Raw genomic sequence first — 19,108 nt, 5'->3', positions numbered from 1 at the left:
GGTGGATGGGGGGGATCGTTTTAACAGGCGCTCAGTTTCTGTTTGGGATGATGAAAAAGTTCTGGAATTTGATAGTGGATATGGTTGCACAATGTTTTTGAATCTACTTAATGCCACTGAACTGTACACTCAAAAGTGATTGAAATGGTACATTTTATGTTATGTGTCTTTTATGACAATTACAGGATTACTAGTTCACAATTCAGAACTACATTTAAAAAGTTATGCTCAAAAAGATGTTTCTGACCCTCGTATAATTTATCCTATTCTGCCTCATCCTCATTAATAAAAATGTACACTAATTTCTGATATTATCAACTGAATTGTGTGCCACACAAAATTCATTTGCTGAGCCCTAACCCCCAATGGACAATGTTTGGGGACATATTTAAGGGAGGTATTAAGATTAGATGAAGCCGTCAGGGTGGAGCCCTAGTCCAATGAGACTGCGGTCCTCATGAGAAGAGGAAGAGACCCCAGGGCTGTGTGTGCATGGAGCACAGGCCATGTGAGGACAAGGGGACAGGTGCCATCTGCAAGCCCAGGAGACATGAGTCAGTGCAAGTCAAACTAGTTGCCAGATTGGCCTTGGATGCCTGGCTCCTAGAACTGTGAAAAAATTAAATTTCTGTCATTTCAGGCACCCAGTCTGTGTTGCTTTATTTTGGCAGCCCTTGTAGACTAATGCACTAGCTTATCATTCCATTAATATGTCTGAAAATATCTCTGGTGTACAAGCATTTAGTTAAGAGAACTTCGTTGCTCATACAGTTTGCAAATGGGGGAGATGTGGCCTTTGGCAGCAAACCAAAAATATGCTCATTTTGGTTGTCTTTTAAAGCCAACTGTCCTTTAGAAAAGCTTTTCAAAAAAGTTGTCTTTTAAACAGTTTTTTTTAAAGGGTTGTCTTTTTAAAAAGTCTGTCTTTAAAGACTTTTTAAATTCTTTTTAAAAAGGTCCCACCTAGGTCCCACTCAGGTCCCCTTATACAAATGAGGGGTGCAAGCCTGCTTAGTCCTGATTGGTTACAGTGGGTCACGGTTTTATTGGTTAGGTCCAGGGGGCTGTCAGGGACTTTTGTAAAATCCGGAACTTTTGCAGACTCAAAAGCTTAAGAGTGCATTCTGTGGTTTTCTTGGGAATAGAGTATTTGACTACATGCTGTTCCCATCATGGCCACTTGACTCCATTTATTTTTAGATGGTGATTAGCCACATAGAGTCTATCTTGTTCTCAGGAATCTTCTTTATTTCATTTTATTCCACATTTCCCTTTTTGATCAACACCTGCTGCAGGCAGCATGAGTGATCAACTTTGTGTTTTTCCCATTTTAGTACTGAGGTGGCCTCTGCCTGCCGTGGGTCCATCTTGCCCCATGGAGTGACTCATGGGCTTGGTAGGGTTTAGTCATCCAATCAAATAACTTGGGCCAGGCAGGGCAGGGCTCCAGCCAGGTATCTGTTATAGGGAAATTAAGGTCTCAGAGTGCAAGTTGGTGGGGGTCCTGGTTAAGGTTGCATCAAGGGACTGAAGATGTTGACACATCATGATTCAGGTCAGAGTTTCCCAGAGGCATTTGTGGAAGCAGTCAGAATTTTTTTAAAGAGCAACCTGATGCTGAGTCCTAAAATCAACAATAATGTGAAGATCTGAAGACCTGATCTTAAAAGTGACCCCAGACCTGAGAGTAACCAACTAAAAAGATCTGGGAAGCTCAAGTCAAACCAGTGGGGAGGGGGTGGAATCTGACTTGACTTTTAAACATTTGGCAAGTTTGAAGAGATGGACAATTTCTAATTTAACCTGTGACAAAGTGTTGATCCAAGTGCCACAAGAGGTGTTAGCAACAGCACGGAACCCTCCTTAGCAGCAAGAGGGAAGTCTAAGGCAATGCGATTGTCAAGTACAACCTTGGTAAGGGAGTCTAAAGATCTTTTTTGAGCTGATATGGCCCTTGCTGAGGTCTGGGCAATTCGGTTAACTGACCTAGTTAAATTGTGGATCGTGCCATCATGCTAGGCAGCCCCCAATCCCAGCCAAGCGAAAAGAGCTCTGACTGTATGGTCATAAAAGGTGCCAGAGCATGCTGCAGGAAGATTGCAGCTATGACATTGGCCACAACTGTCATCCCATATCCAGTGGGGTCTTCGTCAGAGTAGTCATCTATAATACTCAGGGCCCTGTTTATTCTGGAAGGAGGGGGTTTCCTTGAATGGCAGCTTTAAGAATAGTGAAAGGGGTGGTTTGTTACTCTCAAAGGCATTGGCCACTCATTTTTTAGCTATCTAGACCATCAGGTGCCCAGGCTGCGCTTTCAGAACTGCACACATATGAGTAACCTGGAAGATCACATAGAACACTTCGGCCTTTGTTATTTATTGAAGAGTTAGTGGGCAATGAGGATAAAGCAGTGTGAAACGAAGGGTCAGGGTCATCCCAGGTTTTGTTTTCTTGCAGATGGACAGTTGAGAGCTGGTATACACACTTAGTCTTGCAGGATATTGGAGGTAAAGCTTGCACAGTGGGGTTGATGGATTTTGATTGGAGTGAGGGTACCTGTTTTGTAGCCATGTTTCTGAGAGAGGAGGTTGTACAGAGATGGATGTTATAGTGGAATTCTTGTCAGGTACGATTGTTTTAGTAAGTGGAGTTGTCCAAAAACATGGGGTAGCTGAAGGGGCAAAGACTTGTACTCAGTAAGTTAGATTTTGGGGGCCATGGGTTTTATCTGCTTGGCAGTTTGGACTGTTAGTAATGTTCGTTATGGGTATGACTATAGGATCATTGTACCTTACAAATGATCTGATTGGAGAGTGATGACAAACCCAGCAGTCAGAAAGATTGCCAGTGGAGGCTAGGGACTGAGACATGAGAAGAATGGTGTGACCCTTCCAGGGGCGAATTGTGGTTCTGCGAAGGGGAGGGAAAGAGGCAGAGGAAAAAGAGCAACAAAAACAGCATTCAGGTTGGAAATGCCAGTCAAAGGAAAGGTAGGGACCTGACCAAAGGCTTTGAATTATCCAGCAGGGGTTAGGGTATAATAGCTGGGCCGTTGGAGAACAGTTTTAATTAGAACTAGGATAAAGAGGATTAAGAGCAAAGTGGTGTAATTTTTCATGAATGTGACCCCCAGCAGAAGAGATCAACTTGGTGAAGTAAAGCAAACGGCATAAGAAACCCAAAGCTAAGAACAGAAGTCAAAGAGTTTAGCTGTCATGGGCTTGTGCATGAGAATATGCTGGCCGGGTCCTGAGTCTTGGGAAAGCTGTCTACTCAAATGTCTACTTCTCTTCCTGAAAGTTGTTGTTGGGAGTCAGCTATATCTTTCTTTCTGACAGCACAATGGATTTCCATTCATCCAAAGGAGCTAGAGCCTTTTTTAAGTGAGAAACGTGAATCCAAAAATCACCTTCTAATTTGGCTGCACAAGGATTAGTTAAGACTGCCTAGTAAGGCCCTCTCCAGTGAGGCTGGAGAGAGTCCCTGAGTTGCTGCCATTTCCAATAAACAAAATCTCCAGGATGTAGGTTATGCCTTGATTCTTTGTCTCCCAGCAGCTGCCTGAGGAAGGACCTTTTGACAAATTTAGTATTGACCTGGAGTGTGCTAAGAGGCCTTCGGCAATAGTGGAAGTTTCCTTTCAGGAAATTAAGATAGGTAAGTCTTTTATTTAATCTCATGAGATGCCCCACAACAATTTCAAAGGGCCACAATTCATGCCTTCCTGTTGGAGTGGATCTGAGGTTGAGTAATCCCAAGGGAAGAACCTTTACTCAAGGCAGGCCAATAGCCATGCAAGTTTTTGCCAATTGAGTTTTGATTATTCCATTGGTTCTTTCCACCAATCCAGATGGCTGTGGATGGTAGATGCAATGGAAATGTTTGTAGATGGGCAACATTTTTGAGATATTTTGGACAATTCGTCCTGTGAAATATGTTCACTGATTGCAGTAAACTCTGGAGGCACCCCCCCCAAGTTGGAATCATTTTCTCTAATAGAAATTTAGACAGACATGGCTGTCACCTATTGGCAGGTAGAAAGCCCCTACTCAGTGGGCAAGCATACAGATCAGGACTAACACATATTTATAGCCTTATGATGGGAGGAGTTGCATAAAATCCATTTGCCAAACTTCAAAGGGGGTACCAGAAAGGGAGAATTTTCCCATAGCAGTATGTAATGGTTTTCCATAATTGAAGTGAGGACAAATTTTGCAACATTTGTAATCCTGGTGGACAAGTGTTTGGGCAGGGTTTCCAGTAGTATTGTTGTCCCCGTTGAATCATTTCATCTGTGTGCCAGTGCATTAGGTCATGGATGAAGATTAAAAATGGTCCCTGAAGGGGCCGGCCCCGTGGCTGAGTGCTTAGGTTCGTGCGCTCCACTCTGGCGACCGGGTGTTTCGCTGGTTTGGGTTCTGGGCGCAGACGTGGCACCGCTCTTCAGGCCATGCTGCGGCAGCGTCCCACATGCCACAACTGGAAGGACCCACAACTAAAAATACACAACTATGTACCAGGGGACTTTGGGGAGAAAAAGGAAAAATAAAATCTTAAAAAAAAAAAATCCTTGAAGGCTATTGGGAAGGACCAGGCAGTAGTTCATCCTTATGCAAAGGCCGCGTTGGGGGTGTATGTGACAGTTTTGTCAACTCCACTTTCCCCTTTCAGATTCTGACTTGTTAGTCTGTACCTCTATGAGGTGTTTCCATAAGGAGGAAGGTGGCTTGGGATTGGTGACAGACGTAATGGGGAGAGGAGTTTGAATGGCAGCTGACTTTGCCCTCATGTCTGCCAATTGATTTCCTTCCATCTCTTTCATCAGCAGAAGAATGCCTTGGCTTTTAATTATAGACAAAGCCTGAGGGGCCTGTATGGCATCTAAGACTGCCAGAGTATGATCTTTATTTTTAATTTGTTGCCTTGACTAGGTCAGGAATCTTTTATTTCCATAACATGCTAAAATCTTGGGCTACTCCAAAGGCATAGTGACTATCAGTGAGCATCAGTAGTCAGTCTTCCCTGTGGCCAGTACGCATGCTCAGGTGAGAGCATGTAATTCAGTATGTTGGGCAGAAGTGGCCACCAGTGAGGAGGCAGATTCAATAATTTGTTCTAAGGACACCACAAATACCCTGTGCGATATCGAGCCTTAGAGTTCTTGAGGTAGACCCATCAGTAAACCAGTTGAAATCAACAGTGAGTGTGAGGTGTCAGGAGGTGGTCTGTCAGTGAGATGCAGTCATAGGGTACATGCTCTTGGTCAGGGAATGGTAACAGGGTAGCAGGATGGAGGAGGTTGCAGCGTGCAAAGGTGATATGGGAGAAGACAGGAATTGTAGTTCATGGGTTGTAAGATGACTAGCTGAAAGCTGTTCAGTGTGGTGAGAATCAAGGAGAGACTTACATGAGTGTGGAATGAAAACATTCAGAGAGGAGTCCAATATTATCTTTTTAGTGGCTTTGATAAGGGTAGAGGCAGCAGCAAGTGTGCGTAGGCAAGGGAGCAAGGTGTGGGTCACAGGGTCTAATTGGATGCTGTAGCACCCTAGAGGGCAAAGATGTCCCCTGTGGGGCTGTGTGAGAATGCCTCATGTTTGTGAATAAAAAGCTGAAAGGGAAGGTCGTAATTGGGGTGTCCTAGGTTGGGTGCCTGAATTCGTTGAGCTTTAAAATTGTTAAGGTCTTCCTCATCAGGGGTGTCTCAAACCAGTGAATCAGGGAGGAATTTTTTAGCTTTTTATAGAGAGGCTGAACTTGTAACAAGAAACTTGGTATCCAGTCACGGCAGTATCTGACGAGTCTGAAGAACGCTTGGAGCTGTCTTTTGGTTTTGAAGAGGGGAAAGGTCAGTTGTCCTGTGACCCTGGAGGGATCTATGTTAAGTCCTTCAGGGGGTCAAAAGATGTCCTAGAAATTTAACAAGGGCTTGTGAAATTGTAACTTCTCTTTAGATATCTTGTGGCCCTTAGGGACTAGACTTTGAAGAAGGTGGAGGGGATCCGTGTAGCAGCCTTCCTGAGAGGGAGAGCAGAGAATGCATCATCTACATACTGGAGTAGGGTGGAAGATCGGGGGACAGTGATACCGGCTAGATCTGATCAGAGAGTTTGGGAAAATAAGTAGGACTCTCTGTTTACCTTTGGGGTAGCACAGTCCAGGTGTATTGTTGACCTCTCCAGGTAAAGGTGAACAGAAATCGGCTCCCAGGGGAAACTGAGATGCTAAGAAAAGTGCTGCAGAGGTCTATTGCGGAGATGTCAGTTGATTCAGGAGAACATTAGAGAGGATGGTGCGGGGCTCAGGTACAATGGGGTGTCTGGAATAACTATGTTATTTTCAGCTCAGAGACCTTGGACCACTCTCCGTCCTTTCTCATTTGGCTTCCGCACAGGAGGGATGGGTGTTACGAGGGCTGGTGCAGGGGAGGATTAGCCCTGTATGCAGGAAGTCCTCCATGATGGGCTGGATGCCTTTTAGGGCTTCGGGACTTAGGGGATATTGTTTGAAGTTTGGAGGAGGCTTCTTGTTGTCTATCGGAATGGTTATGGTTGGGGCCTAATGTATATTCCCCACATCTGTGGTGGATTTGCCCCAAAGACTATGTGGTGTGTCCTCTAGTTTTGCAGGGCTGGGAGAGATGTAGTCAGTCAGACTATGTATGGGTATGGGGGGGGTGTCTAGGGTCTTGGCTAGACTAGAGGAATGGCTGGGGACTTCAAACATTAATTCCCCCTTTTCTCAAAAGAATATGTGTCCCTGATGCTCACAGAGGGAGTCTCTTCCCAAGAGATGCATCAGGGCTGAGGGTACTAAAAGAAATGAGTGTTGTCCACAGAGGGACCCAAGTGGGAGGACATAGGCAGGGTCGTTGGTTGGTTTGAGCCCATGACCATACCGATTATCTTAGTAGCCCAGGGTCGGATCATAGATAAAGAGTTGGGGTTGAGGACAGACCAGGGAGCTCCAGTATTGATGAGAGCTGTGATCAGTTCTTCCCCTCTTGTTGAATTGATCTTTCCCAGTGGGTAGGCAGTGAGGAGAGAGAATGCCCCTTGAAGTCCCTGGAGCCCCCTAATCTTCATGTAATGGAGGGGCCAAAGGGCGGGTGGACTTGTTGGGGTGCTGTTGGAGCCATCTTTTGTATTTCTGGCAGTCTTTTTGGAAATGCTCTCATCTTCTACAAAACAAACAGAAAAACCCAAGTATTTTCTTGATTGAGTGGTGGCAGTGTTTGTTTGAGGAGGGCTGAGGAGCATTTTTTAAACTGCTGCAATTGTAAAGCCATTAGTTTTGCCATTTTTTCTTGAAAATGAAGGGCACTAAGGCTCATGAGTCTATATTTTTTTCTAAAGTCATAGATAACTGGTTTGCCAAGGAAGCAAGTTCATGTGGACATTTAGCCAGCCAATTCAGGTTGTCTTAAAAGAGTGACCAGCATGTCTTATAGGCCAGTAAAAAGAGAGATAAGCAGGTTGAAGTTTTCATCAATGAGTGCCTTTATGCCAGAGTTCTGCTCGAATCGATCATAAAAATCCAGGAGCAGTTCCTTCTTTCTCTAGATGCAGCAACGGGTGGCCTTCTTATTGACTTGGTCATGGGTGTGGTGTAGGGGCATTAAAGGAATAACTTTGGTCAATTTGGCTGCCTGTTTTGGGCCCATTTGAGGGCTGGGACCCTGGTTAGACTAAAATTGTCTAAGAGGTTCTCCCATTCAGCTGCTTTTGTCCAGAGCAAGCACATTTCCAGCCAGCTTGTGAACCACCTAGTAAAGGTCAGAGAAGCCAGGTTGGTAAGTGCTAACTATAAGGCTAAAGTAGCATTGAAATTCAAGAGAATCCACTAACGATTGGGGAAATCTCTAACTAAGGCCAGCAATTCAGATTTAGTCCCAGGAGAATAAATGACCTGTTGGTCCCCATTTCCTACAGCGTTAATTAGAACCTGAAGGGTGCATTAAAGGAGGGAGGTGAATGAGGTTCAGGAAAGGAGGGTGGAGCAGGGCTGTCGGGGGAGTTGGAGTGGGGAGCTCAGCAAGAGAAGGGTGTGGGTTGGAAATAGGCGTGTGGAAGGAGAAGGACAAGAATCTTGAGTGACATGGCAGGCGGAGCAGCAGATTTGGGTTCATTTTTGCAAGTGCTGTCGCTGGCACAGATGTCATTCTCTAATTTGGCAAGTCTACTTAATTTTGAATTATTTTCTTTAGACGGGGCAATAAAGGATTCCTGGTTTCATTTGGAAGCCTCAAAATACCAATTAAAATAGGCTTCCTATTGGTCATGGGAAGTTCGATATTTCCTTGATTCTCATTGTGTGCAGAGATCAACTAATTCGGGGATTTTTTAAGACACCCAAGGTGGCTAGTGCAATTCCAATTAGCCCTGGTGACTTTTTTCCAGAGCGTAAGATATTTACCTGACCCAAGGCCATAATTCTTAAACCTACACCTGGCCTGGGTACCGGAGGGCAGCTGATCAGCGGGGACTGTCTTTGAACGTGAATTTCCCATGTTGAGCTCAAGCAAACTTTATCTCACTGAACAGGAACTTCCTGCTGAGAACTCTAGCTTATTGCACAAGAAATAGGAGTGGACATCCAAACAACCCAATAGGAAACCACCCCCTTTCCTAGTACCTTAGCGAGGGACCCCTCAGGCAAACACCTTTCTGAGCCCTCTACATGAAAGCGTGGAAGGTCTTGGATGCCAGAAGACTTGTCCAGACATCTTTCAACACCATGGAGGAGCGCTGAGCTCCAGGGCTCCTGCAGGCACTGAGGTTTTGGTCCTGGATGGTCCAGGGGATGATCTGGGCTCACTTTAGATTCTGCTCTGACACCAAAGAATGCCAACAAGCATCTCTGCAATACAGGAATTTCCTTGGGAAAGCTGTATTCATGGCTTGCAAATCAGGGAGATTCACTTTCTGCTGCAAACCAAAAGTGCCCTCTGGGAGAACAAAGGAAGGGGCTTTCTTTTATAAGAAGCTCCCTCCCAGGTCCCACTCAGATCTTCTTATGCAAATGAGGGACACAAGCCTGCTTAGTTCTGATTGGTTGGTGCAGGTCACAGTTTTATTAATTAGGTCCGGGTCGCTGTTAAATATTTTTTTTAAATCAAGAACTTTGGTAGAGTCAAGAGCTTAAGAGGGTATTCTGTGGTTTTTTCAAGAACAGAGTATGTGACTGCATCCTTGTTCCATCATGGCCACTTGACTCCGTTTGTTTTTAGGTCCCGAGTAGCCACACAGACTCCATTTTGTTCTCAGGGGACTTTTTTATTTCACTTTATTCCACGATTATTATTATCATTATTAATTTCAAAAATAAGCTTGGACGGTGAGTCTTCATTTGTGAGAATGCAGATAAACCGCAGTGACTGTGATATTTCCCTTCGGCTGAATTCACACCTTGCCTTTCCCTCTGAAATGCAGGCCTGTCCACAGCATCTTCATGGGTGAGTCACCCCCCACCCTAACCAGGCTCAACGTGGTGAACAGGCTGCAGGTGTGTGCACAGCGCGGACCCACAGTGCTGCGCTCTGTGGCACAAAGGGGGCAGGATTTGGTAAGCTCCCACCTGGCTTGTTGTAAAGAACTAGGTCTGGGCTCCACAAGAAATCTCCCCATTGTCCCAACTATGCACCCCAGTGAGTAAGAAAAGATGTGTTCTAAAAACTATGCAGACAACTACCTTTCTGCTACACGGATCTCTCCTGGTCTGTGTTTGCTCACACTACTTTTTTATACAAATGTGATATAACTACACTGAAGAAGTCTGGAGAAAAGAAAATAACAGGATCAAAACAAAATATAAAAAGATGAGAATATTAAGACTTAACAGTTATTTATTTTCAGTGTAGTGGAAATGTGTTCACAGTGACCTTGTTATATGAAGGAATTCTCATATTTGGATACTGGAACTGAAAAGATGAAAAAAGAGCTGCTTCTTGCAAAATTGGTCAGAGCAGGTGGGGACATTTAAGACAGGAGGCGACCCTCTACTCTGGATGACTGTCATGTCCCATGCCTGGGAAGTTCCACCAGGTCATCATACATACGAAATATATAAGGATAAATATGACAGAGTATGGAAATGTTATGCCCTGGAAACCATGAAAATTCCTTAGAGAAATTAAAAGTTTAAATAATATAGAGATACGTCCAGTTTATGAATCAAAAATTCAACGTGGTGGAGACATAATTCTTCCAAACTGATTAATACGATCATTGCAATAACTTTAGGTAAACTAAACTTGCAGTGGTGGGGAACTTCACACAAAATATTAGAAACACTAAGAAAATACGTAACCTTCATTTAGCCCTGGGAGAATCCTGCTCTGTGGCCCCTGCCCTGCCTGTGTCTGAGGAAGGGGAGGCGCAGGAAGGAGATTAGAAGGTTGAGGAACCAAATCAAGGTAAGGTAGGGAGAGCAGCTTGATCAGGGAAGGGGCACAAGCCGGGGGGTCGCTGCTCTGAGGGCTGAGGGGCAGAGGGTGGGTGCAGCAGGCCTGGGCAGGTGCCACTGGGAGATGAGGCTGTGCTGTCACCTGTAATGTGCACCTGGAGAGACATGTTTGTGATTGTTACCTCACCCCAGTGAAGGCCCCTTTGACCTGTGACCTGATGGAGGAGAGTCAGGACAATAAAGGGTCTATATTGAGCAGGCAGCTTGGGATTTCAGGGGCTCTGACTGTATAAGAGTTACACATGGAAATTGCATCCATAATTCCTGGGAAGACAATCTGAAGACCCTTCTCATGAAGTAGATGAAGAGCTGCCTCACTCTGTCTAGGAAAGCGAGTGGGGGTGTCCTGCAGCACATGATGTGGTCTGCCAGTCTTGTGGGTGTATATAGAGTGGGAAGTCATGCCTATTGGGAAGATCTTGTATTCCCTGACCTATGCATGCTTGAGACTCAGACCTCTCAGGGCCTTTGTAGGACTCAGGGCACAGAATTCCTCATCCTCCAAATCATCAAAGATTGTTCCACAGAACAGGACCCAGGAAGGGGCCAAAAAAGCAAAGCGGATGCTGTAGATACGGAGGAGAGGAAGGGACATGAGGCGTCTCTGCCTTAGCTCTGGGGCCGGAGGAATAGAGTTGTAGGTTGTCTACACAAAATCCTGGATTCCCCTCTTCTCACTGACCTTAAACACCATACAGGTACAGGGTCCTGACTCTCATGTTCATGAGGCCCTCTCCCCAGCTCTGCCCCACTCTCTCCACCATGTGGACTCTCCCTTGTGCTCACAGGTCTCTGCAAGGCTCCCCACCCACCCAGCCTCCTCCAGGGCCTGGGACTCCAGGACAAAAAGCTGATGTCTACTGCCCTGGGAGAAGCAACAAGAGTGGCTAGAACAGTGTAATTTAGACAACCAGGACTAGAGATACCACATCAAATCTCTGAACACATTAAAACAACCACGTTCTCTTGGCATCTTGGTTCACTTTCCTCCATGTCACCAGTAACAGCTCTTGATCATAATTAAGTATGAAGTTGAACATTATTGACCAGTTCTTCCCAGAGGTCCCAGTCCTCTTTCAGTCCCCAGGCCGTGAGAATGACAATCAACTTCTGTGACACCACAGCCAATCTCATCCATCCAGCAGTGTCAGGTTGAGATGGACTTTTGTGCTGTTCTTCTTTATTTCGGAGTGTCTCCTCATTTGGTCAAGTGAGGAATGAAAAGTGAGTCAGAAGCTGGCCTCCCTGGAGTCTTCCCCCCTTCACACAGCGCAGGAACAGCCACGACTTTCTTGTCAGTTTATATTTGGATTTTCTCATTCCCATAGTGGTGACTCTCTTCTTTTTGAAATTTCTCCCTCACTTACGAACCTCTCTGCCAATCTCAAAACATGCGCTCTGAATCCTCAAGGGAATTAGGCTGTAGACAAAGTGAGCAGGGACCGCAAATCCCACCCCCCTCTATGTTTTATATCTTGTAGATTCCTGCTTCCAGGCTGTGCTGACATGTTCACCCATGGTGTTGTTCTGAGGAACAGGATCATCTGCAGCAGAAAAAGGAGGTCCACAGAGATGAAGAGTGTGGTCTGTCAACACAAGCATCCAGGCAGAATCCCTAGAAACGTGGTCCTGGGAGTTCTTGTCTCAGCCATTTGAGATGGAAGCTTTGGCTTCAGGTCTGGCAAGGAATGCTTCCCGAGGGTCTCTGAGATCCTGTCCTAAGACAAGACTGACCATTGGGCCAAGACATGGGTGCTCTTGACACAGTGCTCCAGCTCTGTGAGGAATCAAGGTGCAGCCCCTCCCCCTCCCTCTGGGGGCCCATCACTCTCTGGTCACTTCCTGCATCTAACTTCACATCAAGGGTGAGTCGGCAGTGTGCTCCAATTTATCCACACTTCATATAAGCACTCCTATGAGTCAAGGAGCAGGAGTTGTACAGAAATCCATGAGCCATTGAGTATTACATCTGAAGAATTGCACACTCACTGAAACTTGAGCTGTGGAGTCCATTCCAATTTGTGTGTGATTCCTAGTGCCACCGAAAGAGTTTGCTTATTATCACCAAAGCAGAGGAAGGACTATTCTCCTCCATCAGTTTTCCTACTAAATGCTCATAATGAATCATTCTCCAGACTTGATTGAGTCACATTTGCCCCAAGTTGTCACAGTTACACATGATCTTGAATTCAAGTGCTACAGAGTCTCCATTTCTCTCTATTTATCCTAGAAATCTACCTAAATTCAAGAATGGTGCTTTCCTCAGAGGTAGGTGCTAACCAGACAGCTGGTAAACCACTCAGTGGGCTCAAGGGGACTTGGGCAAACTGATGTGTGACTTCTTTACCTGTGAGGCCCCCATTATCTTATGAGCTATTGGGTCTGGCTGCCTGACTACGTTCCTTGAAATTTGTGTCATCTGTTTTTCCTGTGCAGTCCTTGTCCAAGTGATGCAGGTTGGGCCTGATAGACAATGGAGAGCCAGATTGCATTCCCAAGGAGGAAGTGGGCTCCCAGGAACATCTGTCCAGAGGAAAGACAGCTTGTGGGCAGAATCCACACAGGGCCACCTCAGGAGATGAAGCTCTATGGTGGCTCCAGAATGTCATGGAATCTTTCCCTCCCAGTCTCTTATACAGGGTTCTTTGTGGGATTTTAGGGAAAGGAGCCCCTGGGGTCACACAGGACCTGCCTCCTCCTCAGTTCCACAGGAACAGGTGCTTTGACCCCAGACTCACCATCCTCTGTCTCAGTGTATTGGTCTCTTGGGCAGAAGGTCACCACTTACTGCTCTGGAAGCCTGTGTCATGTGGGTTGTTCTGGCTCCCAGACAGAGGCCCCATAAACATGATGATTGATAGTACTTAGGACACAGCCTGAGAGGGAGGCGGACGCTCCCTCAGACCTGGGCTGTGGCCTCAGAGCTCACAAGGTGCTCTTCACCCTAGGTGGGTGGGCCAAGACCTCCTCTCTGCTCCCCTTGTTCCACCCACTGCTCCTTTCTTACTAACTGTTACCAGCACGAGTCACAGTTAGTGACTGGTCACTCATTGAGGAGATCTCTGCTGTCGCTTCTGCACCAGCACCAGAGTGTCTAAGGCCGTAACATTCATTTGGGCCGTTAAGAATGTCTACTGTTCACTCTCATCAATGCCAAGTCCTGGCCACTGTTATCACCTTTTTTGTTGCAGTTTTAATCCTTACCGAACAAGGTTGAATCATAATAGAGATAAAGGTCACTTTGGCTGTTCCTCATCTTTGCAGAAACACCTCCTTTCACCACTCCATCAACTAAGATGTTTATGGAAATTTTCATGTGTCTAAACACAAAAAATAAAAAAGAAATAAATTGGAACCATTTCATCTCTGAAAGCTTGCTTGATGTTTCCTGTGAAACTCTCTGTGTCTCATATCATTCTGGGGAGTATTTCTATAATAGCAATCTTTATAATTTCTAAAGAAATTGGTACATTTACTTACTCTGTCTCTAATGGATCAAATTTGTGTCTTCCTAGGAAAGGATGCATTTTATGTATTTTTTAATAAAAGATATATTTTAGAATTTTTTATCATTTCTCATTTTTTCCACATGATACCAGCAGGGGTCACTGTGGGACTGCCCTGTGGTCCTTACAAGCTTACTCATGAGAACTAGGGGCTGGTGTGATGTCAGGGAGAAGGGGAGGAAAATGCGGAGCTTGCTCCGGGAATTTGGACGAAGTAGGTCTTGTGAATGTGACTTTCCTACAGCTGATCCCACTCAGACCTCATGGGAAGCCGTGTGGGTGGGTGTTCCTGAGCCTACAGGTACAGGTTTGGGTTGTTCTCTCTTCATATATTTCTGTGGCCCTTTCCAACTAGAAAAGGTATAGGAGAGGTTCAGTTGAATATGAGGGACCAGAAACTCCTCAATATGTGCATGAAGTAATTCCAGCCTGTGAAGCTCTTTAGAAGGACCCAAATGATCTCTTGTAATGAGAAACACTGTAGGTTGTCATGGAAACCCAAATACCAAGGAGCCCCAGGCAGAGCCCCTAAGTTTGTGACCTAGAACAGCAGTGATGGGCCTTCAGGGGGTCCAGACCAAACTCCAGATCTGGGTCTGTCATCCTAACCTCCTGAACCAGCATGATGATGAGGCTGATTGTCACTGTCAAACAGCTGCACTCAACCTCCATGCCACTCCAAGTCTGTGAGGAGTGAGACAAGGATCTGCCCTCCACTCCGCAGTCTCACCTAACTCTCTTCTGGCACTGCCTGTGGTCAACAGCAGCCCAGGGTTTGGCTTCTGCTGTCACTTGTGCAACTAAAACCAGAGAGACTGATGCTTTTGAGTCATTCTAAATTTATCAATGCAATGAAAACAACCCATTTAACTACTCATTTTCCAATGTAAGAAAATCACTTTGTCAGCAGAACTTACAATCACACCTCCCTGCCTCATGCTGGGGAGGATGACATGGAGAAGAGAAGTCCAGCCAGTGTGACACCGGAGACCCAGGGCCTCATCTGCTCAGTCCAATACACGTCCCATGAGCCTGGCCCTGGCTTTGCCGATCATTCCCTGAGCTCTGGAACCTTCGCAAAACGGGTTTCTCTTCTTCTCCTCAGATCACATCCTCGAGGAACTCCTGGATCCCAGGCGCAGGAGAGGACTCTTACCGTCAATGACCTGGCTCTCAGGCCCATCACCTCCTCCCTTTCCCCAGTTTAATCCAGTGAATCTTAATTGTTTTGCAGCTATAGTTGTTTTTTGTTTATTTTTTGGGTGGCGAGAGGATATTTGAAGGCACCTTAGTTTTTTGGGATCTAGAGTCTATGAACCAACCCTCATTATCACAGAGAACCCTGATATTACAGGAAAATTTCCAGAAAGCCCTGTTCTTTCTCCAATGTCAGAATACGGAGCAGTTACCAAATAAACCTGATCAGGGCCCAGTATGGGTTGGGTGACATATCTTGGATGCCACCAAGTCAAGGAAGGAGGATGAATCTCAGAAAAAGACAAATGTTCATAGTAATGTTTTACTCACCCATCTTCTGACTGAAAATAATGATAAAACTAGACGAAAATAGTAAAAACAACCCTAAATATATCCTAGATTCAGAAGACAGAAGAGTAAATCTCCAGAACAGCAACAAAGGGCAAATGAGCCCAGAGAGGTCAGCAGGAGATAGGACACGATTTCCCTGATGGCGCTGTATTCTAGTGGCCAAGGGAGACATCATCTGGCAGTATTTGTGCAGTGGGGTGAGGGGTCTAACAGGAGTCCCTCACAGCAACAGCAGCAACAATAACAGTGACAACAACATAAGTCTGCCTGCCAGGGTATCCCTTATAGATTTTTGGTCCTCATGAACCAACAAGGTTCATTGCAGGATTTTAGGTCTTGAACTTGGTTTCAGATGGTCCTACACTAATAGAGACCTCAGGCACTGGCAGAAGCAAAGTTAAATGGCAGTTAATCCTGAAATATCAGGCAGCATCAGGACTGTGCAATACATCCTTCTATTTAGCAGCCTGGAGGTCATTAGTTATCTGGAGACATTTAATATCTCAGCCTGTGTCTCCAATAAGAGACCTACTCATTGAATGATTCTGATACTGACATCACAGAGATCCACTTGCAAAATAAGGACGCCCTCCAGGAGAGCTGAGTGAAGCCAGAGGGGCTCATGGACCCTGGATCTGAGACCAGCAGGGGTGTTGTTGGGCAGGTCCGGACAGGGCAGTGTCCTGGGCAAGGCAAGCACAGAGAAGGCTCTACTGGCTCTTGCAGTATTTGGGCAAACAGTGTCCTCACTGAAGTGCGGCTCTTCTGTACCCTTGTTTGTTTGCGTGGTCAAAAACAAGATTCTCATGCCCACTACAGAGAACATGGTCTATAACATGTGGCCACATCCTCCCAATTTGTGCTCAAGAGTCTGTATGTGAAGGCAAAATGTTATCTGATTGTGTCACATTTATCAGATATTTCTCAATTTCAGCAGTGGGCTGCCATAACGGCAGAGTCCATGTTGGGAGAGAGAAAAAGCTGGGACACACACAGAGTCCAGGTGAGTCTGACTCAGGATAGGCCATTATTCAGCGGTCCACCCATCTGCACGATTTACTGAACAGCAATTATTGGCTGGGCTTGGATGGGGGATAGGAGCCGTTAGAGGATTTGACCAGGAAGATAAGGAATCTGATTAAGTTTAAGTCCAGCTGTTCATAGAAGATGAGTGAGGAGGAGCTGAGAGTGAAAGCAGGAGCCTGGTGGGGTTTGTGGATTTGGTACAAAGATCAGACTAGAGTCCTGGATGCGGGATGGAGCAGGTGAGGTGGAGAAGGTTGGTCAGACGCCGCATGTGTTTTGGAGGTGAGGAAGGGGATGTAGGAAAGAGGTTTGGAGGGTAGTCCTTGGGGACTGCGTAAAATGTGAGTGAGTCGTACCTCCTGGATGAAGGTCTATGGACACAGGTGTGGGGTTGAGGTCCTGAGCTCATCCTTGTGATGGAAATATAGACAACAGCCTTCCTGCTTGTTCAGTGGTGACAGGAATGTTGTAGTTGTGAACTGAGTAATCTGAATGGACTTCACTCCTTCTCTGAGATTTGTTTGACTTGTCCATTCCCCATGATCTCTCATGTCTCCAGGCTGATATCCCACAGGGTCAAAAATGTCCCTGCAGTCCCAGGCATCACACCCACACCATAAACCCTCCTGAATGAGAGTTGCCCTCCATGATCCATTGAACAGGAATCTCAGACTTCGCGAGGACTGGACCAGATCACCCACACCATCTCCCCTGACTCCATCATGGTGAGTAGGGAGGGGATTGTCTGATTGGTTTGGATAATGAAAGGCCTGTCCCTGGAGCTGGAACTGGGGTAAGTCACATGCTCACCACATGACTGGGAGATTTGCGGTCTGAGAGGAGAGGAAATGACAGAAGTTTTCCCTTCTTGGTCCCAGCATGCGCATCATCTGCTCTCAACCATTGTAGTTCGTTCATGTTGGGTCTTCTACTGTGCACACTGGGAGCTGGGCAGGGGACACAGGCCAGGGGCACCTGTCTCATAACACTCTGCTTCTGGCACCCTAATCTTTCTAATGTTCTGCAAAGGGTCATTCTCAGGAGCAATGACACCCACTGCAATCAGTGAGGTCCCGGTGTGAAATTCAATAGTCCCCGAAGAGATAGAAATGAGCAAAACTCCCTCATGAGGAGATCCTCTTCCCAGAGGGGGTGAGAAGGGCGATTTCATCTCAAGAACCCACACTAGTGGCCACTGCCTGCCATCCCCTTGGCTCCTTCCCTGTAACTGCCTCCTCTCTCAGGTGAGGAACAGTCCCAGAGGCCAAGCTCACGGATGTCTAGAGACACACTCCAGTCCAGATGCCTTGTGTCCCGTTCCCCAATAGAGTGATTGCTCAGGTCACTGAGGGCTCATTGCTGAGATTCTCCCCCTCACAGGGCCCAGGTCTCAGGTGCTCTGTCCCAGTTACCTTCCTATTCTGTGCGCTGGAGCTGGGAACAGAGTGAGCCTGACTCAAAACAGTGAACACCTGACTCTCATACAAGTAGAGAATGAGCCATGTAAAATATTCTATTCAACTCATGCATTAGTGTGGAGACCAGTAAACAGTAATGATTGGTCAAAGAGCATAGCAAAAACCAAAGTACTTACATTCCACCAGGAATAGGACCTTTGGGGCAAAGTCTTTGAGTGTTGGAGACACACTGCTAAATCCCTAACAGGGAGGGATCACATACGAGGAAAGAATCTGTGTCCTGCACAGAAGGGGACCTGCCTCCATGGGGCCGGTCACTGCTCTGCACTTGATCCTGATCTAAGAGGAGTTTGTATACGAGACACGCCCTCAGTCCTCCCCACTGAACAGCTAAAGGAGTTGTGGACAGACTCACTCCTGAAGAGTCTGAGTAGAGACTGACCTGTGGGGATGTGGAGGCTACACAGGGGCCACCTGGCCTGACCCTAACTCAGGGGGACAGTGGACAGAGCAGTGGGGATGGGGGAACTGTCTACTGGGCTTCGGTCACCCTGAAACACAATAGTCAGTCTGGGCCTGGACACCAGGGGGCGCTCAGTGCTCATTCCTCAGCTTTCCGTGAGGGTTCACAGCTGCGACCAGCCACCTAGCACTGCCTGGTGCCCTCTGCTCAGGGCTCACAGCCGTGAACACCCCACCCCAGGGCCACCCTTAGGAAGTGGCACCTGAGCAAAGGCCAAGTGAGAGATCAGAAAGCGGGGGCTCTGATTTGCATGTGTGGGCCCTCCCTCTCTCAGAGTATGAAGAAGGGGTGGGAGAGATCAGGGGGAAGCTCTGCTTCAGCTGTGGGGCCACAGAAGGCAGGACTCGGTGAAGATCTCCACCATGGCCTGGTCCCCTCTCCTCCTCACCCTCATCGCTCTCTGCACAGGTGACTAGATATGGGGACAAGGGAAGGGGCCTTGGGAAGATGCATGGGACCCTGCTTTCTCCCTTTGTCTCTAGTCCCTGGAATCACCATCTCTGTGTCTCTCTCACTTCCAGGATCCTGGGCCCAGTCTCTGACTCAGCCCGCCTCAGTGTCTGGGACCCTGGGCCAGACAGTCACCATATCCTGCACTGGAAGCAGCTCCAACATCGGGTATA

The 19,108-nt window shown here is 46.6% G+C and overlaps 1 long non-coding RNA gene across 1 annotated transcript; it reads left to right on the top strand.

Moving 5' to 3' along the window:
* The first annotated feature begins 9,507 nt into the window (after window positions 1-9,507).
* LOC123287932 (uncharacterized) lies at window positions 9,508-19,104 on the top strand. Its single transcript, XR_011505456.1, has 2 exons — window positions 9,508-18,893; window positions 19,007-19,104. It is a non-coding gene; the product is annotated as an uncharacterized lncRNA (long non-coding RNA).
* Window positions 19,105-19,108: the final 4 nt, after the last annotated feature.

The sequence above is a fragment of the Equus asinus genome, chromosome 8 (assembly GCF_041296235.1).
Source record: "Equus asinus isolate D_3611 breed Donkey chromosome 8, EquAss-T2T_v2, whole genome shotgun sequence".
NCBI classification, from domain to species: Eukaryota; Metazoa; Chordata; class Mammalia; order Perissodactyla; family Equidae; genus Equus; species Equus asinus.
Note: the sequence above shows the minus strand (reverse complement) of the source record. Positions and strands in the feature narration are given on the sequence as shown.